Source organism: Aptenodytes forsteri, unplaced genomic scaffold (assembly GCF_000699145.1).
Source record: "Aptenodytes forsteri isolate BGI_AS27 unplaced genomic scaffold, ASM69914v1 Scaffold2228, whole genome shotgun sequence".
In the NCBI taxonomy this organism is placed as follows: domain Eukaryota; kingdom Metazoa; phylum Chordata; class Aves; order Sphenisciformes; family Spheniscidae; genus Aptenodytes; species Aptenodytes forsteri.
The window spans coordinates 1-4585 of NW_008795470.1; the positions used below are offsets into that span (position 1 = coordinate 1).

Sequence of the window (4585 nt, forward strand, 5' to 3'; positions counted from 1 at the left end):
TGCGGTTTAGCTGACCAAAGCTGTAGGTGTCATTGAGCTGTCCATGCCATCACAACCTAAAGGGTTACCTGGCCTGCGGTTGTGTACGGATTGTGACTGTGTGTTTGTAGGATTCCATTATATACAAGGACATGGAGGCTTTATCCTTGAAATTTCTCTACTTTATTACAGATTACCATAAATACCACAAGAATCACCAGTAGCAAGTATACCTATGATTAATAAAGCAAGTATATATATCTCAAGCTATTATAAATTATTATCAGCAATCAATAGTATAGCAGCAATCAATAATAACAGCAATAAAAAATAGCAACAATCAATAACAGCGGCACTCAATAATAACAGCAACAAATGTATATATAATATTACAGGTTACTACAAACTTATCGCTAGTAGTGCAAACTTACCAATAATATAACAGCATATATACTTATGATAGATCACTTATATGCCCTTATATGGTACCGAGAGCATTAAACCAATCCCAGAGGGTAGGACAAACCGATCTCAGAAGGGGATCCAACCATCTCAGAAGTGGGAGGACAAACCACACTGACCCCAGAAGTGGGTCCAGAGGAGGAACCAAATAAAATAACAGTCTCACTTCAAAAGTGATCCACATCACGGAGTTTGGGGTGAGCCAGGTGTCCCTGGCGAGGGTTCAAAATCTTGTAGAAAGTTCATGCAGAGAGCTCAACCTGTTTAGGAAAAGGAAAAAAATGTGCAGAGCACAGGCAGGAGGAACAGAAAGAGGCATGAACACAAGTGTTGGTGCTGGCAGTGCCAGGGAGCATTGGACAGGGCTTGAGAGGTCGCAGCAGTGGCATTCATCGGAGCAGAGTGGCGCAGCGGAAGCGTGCTGGGCCCATAACCCAGAGGTCGATGGATCGAAACCATCCTCTGCTAACGAGGTCTTTTTCCCCTCGCTCCAGCAGCAGCCTCTGCCTCTCCATTGCATCTTTCAGCAAGTTTTAACCGGCACTACCGCGCTCCAGCTCTCTGGGCACCCATGGTCATGGCTCTCCTGCTCACTCGGACCATTCTTTCTGCCACCTTCTCCTTTGCTTTCTTGGCAGCCAGCACTCCCAAAGCGACCCTCGGCAAGGCAGACGGGTGAGTATGGAGCAGCAGGCAGAGCACAGCACAGAGCTCCCCCCATGCGGCAGTGGGTGTCCTGGGGACACAGGTATTTCTCCCTTCCTGTCAGGCAGCTCAATCTGCAACTTCTCAGCCACAAGTGGGGACCTCCAGGGATCTGCAGGTGGGGAGGAGGACGAGGCTGATATTAGTTTGGGAAATACCAATGTGATCAACTCAGCCACCTGGGAGCTTTCTCTGTCCTACTCTGTTTGCTGCCGTGCCCACTTGTAGGTCCACGGGAGCAGGGCCGAGCAGGTATTCCCAATGGGCACTGTATTGGCTACATATGGCAAGGTGTTGGTAGCGGAGGGGTCAGGGGGTGCAGCAGGGTGGCCTCTGTGAGACGAGGTAAGGGGCTGCCCTGTGTCGGACACAGCCCGTTCCAGCTCCAGAGTGGACCCACCGCACGACACGGATGAGCCATCAGCAAAGTCTGTGGCCCCCCTGTGAAAACACATACCGGAAAGGGCAGAATACACCGGGCAGAGGGAGGAGGAAGGAACAAAAGGAGTGGGAAAGAGCAGAGGGAAGCTGCGTCCGGCTTGGGCAGGCAAAGGAGCCTGGTGCGAGGGAGTGAAGTTGAGCCTGGGACCGGGGAGAGGAAAGGTGGTGGTTGATGTTTGTCTTTTTGTTTCTCACTACGTGAATCTGTTTTAACTGGCAAAAAATTATTTTTTCCCAAATCAAGCCTGGTTTGCCCACAACAGTTTTTGCTAAGCCACGTCCTTGTGTTTATCTTGAGCCATGAGCTTTCTCATGCAGCCTTCAGTGCCCTGCACCCCAGCGAAGGTGGGGAAAGGAGTGAGCAGCTGGGTGGGTGTTTGGCTGTGCTCATACCACCAGAGGTGCATAGACACAAGCGCACGTACACTTGCATAGTACATGCACAGCTGGCACACGTATGAACGCAGATGGGGAGCGGCACCATTTCCAGCACCCACAGAAGCACCACCAGCACTGGCACAGGCATGAACAAGACAGCTGGCCCAAGCCTTTTCTTTCCCTCTGGCTGCTTAGGGCTGGAGATCAGTGCTGGAGACAGACCCCCTCCCTCCCACATGCACGCCAGCAGGTCCCTCGAACCCCTGGCCGTACCATAGGTCCGTGCAGAGTCCATGCCCGGAGCTCAGTCCTGGTGTGTCCAGCGTCCTGCTCCAAGCCTGGGCAGTCCCTGATGCTGATCTCCCCTAGTCGGCGGCTAGTGCAGCTTGAGATTCCCTAGCCAGCATCTTACACACACAGAAAAGCACACACAGCCTCGCAGCTTGAGGTCGTGCGTGTGTGTGCAGGGGGCTGGCAGGAGGAGGCCGGCCAGGCTGCCCAGTGGAGGAGCAGGAGGGAGGAGGCCACCAGGTGCGTTGGTGGTATAGTGGTGAGCATAGCTGCCTTCCAAGCAGTTGACCCGGGTTCGATTCCCGGCCAACGCAGGTTAAACTTTTACTTTAGCCAGGCTCCACCAGCCTTCTCTCTCCTGCTCCAAAATCGCCCACCCAGCTTCCCCCAACAAGTTCACCTCCCACCAGTAAGGAAGCAAGAACAGAACAGCTGCGTGACAGGCAGCTCTGCTGCTCACTGTCAAAGCCATACTCACAGGCACAGATCTCTGCCCTGCTCCTCCCAGCACAGCAGCCCTGGCTCCTCACAGCCTCAAGCAACACCTCTATACCCCCCAACTTAGGCATCTCTGCCTCCTCCATGGGCCTGTAAGGGGGGAAAGCCTCAGCCCTGTTGCTGGGTCCCACAAAAACAGCCCCATCTCTTGGAAGCTTTCTTGTGCAAGCCCGGCAATGGCGTGACCAGAGCAGCACAGAGGCAGGGTGCTGTCCCTGAACCTTGGGTGAGAGGGAACAACCTCTACTCTGGTCCTCTATTCCCTGCCATGATACATCTGATTTTGCTGGACAGGCTCTGTCTTCATCCCTGGTGCTCCCCAGCTTTTCTCCCAGGGATCCCAGATGAGGGTGCTGGTGAGAAATGCTGATACAGCGTCAGCTGCTTTGGGCCCTGGAGGACACCCCGCTGAGACCAGTGTATTCTTCCTGCTGAGGTGGCTCCAGGCTGGGCTTCTCACTGTGGTGTTGGTACAGGAGCCAGAGGAGAAGGATTTTTGGTCTGACCCAGAGCTAGACCTGGTACTGCTACTGCCTGGCAAGAAAAGCATGCTGCTGTGGCATGGTAAAGATGAAGATTGAGAATGCCTAGGTGGGGACCAAGACATACACTGTGCTTCATGAGGCCAGGTATGCAATTTGGGGGCACAGTGGGAGGATGTCTGGTTTTTTATCATGTCTCAAAGTCACACTGGAGTGATTTGCTCTCCATCCTCCTCCATCTTTTCCATGTCTCCAGTGCTGGCTGGTCAAATGTGGGGTTTCATCCCCGTCAGAGGGGATGCTGGTATGTACAAAGCCTGTGTTCAGAGCACAGTATTATTTCCTCTATAGCACTCTTTCCTGAAAACAGACTCTGGCACGCACTGTAACTTTGAAATACTCTGTTTAATAATCAATCGGAGCCCCTATGCCCCCTGCCCATGTGCAGGGCCGCAGCCTACCGTGTCCAGGCTCCGACATTGCAGAGACATCCTGAAGATTACTGGAATTGGGTGTAACAATGTTCTTGGTAACTTAGAAGTAAAACACCCTCATTTCTCTTGCAGCTTACAGCCTGTGGGCCAAGGGAAACACAAGGACCATCTCACAACTAGACTTTTTACCTCAAGGAGGTGAAGCTTCTCAAGTCTCTGGTTCCAGGGTTGCTTAAATCAAAAAAAGCAACATACTTTGATGTGCTGACAGTCAAAAACCATTCTGGGCAGTGGGGTTGTATGGATGGTTTGGGTTGGCAGAGTATTTACAGACTCCCACTCTGTCAATAGCAGTGCTATAAGTTGGTGGAGTTATGAGGAGGGGGATTGTGATTGCTCTGTTCCCTACTGAAAGGCCCACCCTAACCCCATCTTGCAGTCACACTGCCTACGTCCAGACCTGAAAACCAGCGCTTTCCTCCCTTCCACTCCATACCTATCCCCTGGAATTATTCCCACAACTTCTCTGAAAGAAAGAATTGCAATGGCTGTTTTTCATATGAACTTTGCGAACAACAGTTGAGAGGACCTATCAAAAGGTCTGACCAATTGGGCCACTGGTCTTTGACCACCCTCACAGTAAAACAAGGTTACTGTGTGTGGCATTTCTTGTATTTCCACGTGAGTCCATTGCTTCTTGCCATCTCACTGGGCACGTGTGACAAGAAGATGGCGCTGTCGTCTTTATTCTGCCTGGCCACCCTCCTGCCCCAGGTGTTTAGCAACATGCATAAGGTACCCCCTGAGCCTTCCCTTCCCCAGGCTAACCAAATCCCGCTCTTCCAGACTGTCCTTGGAAGACAGAGGAGCCATGTCCTTAATCACATCAGTGTCCCTTTGGCAGGGCTGACAGAG

At 51.9% G+C, this 4585-nt stretch overlaps 2 non-coding genes across 2 annotated transcripts; both read left to right on the top strand.

The window, feature by feature from the left end:
* The first annotated feature begins 837 nt into the window (after positions 1 to 837).
* Positions 838 to 909, top strand: TRNAM-CAU. The gene has a single exon. It is a non-coding gene; the product is annotated as a tRNA-Met (tRNA).
* Positions 910 to 2498: 1589 nt separating this feature from the next.
* On the top strand, positions 2499 to 2570 carry TRNAG-UCC. The gene has a single exon. It is a non-coding gene; the product is annotated as a tRNA-Gly (tRNA).
* The last annotated feature ends 2015 nt before the right edge of the window (positions 2571 to 4585 follow it).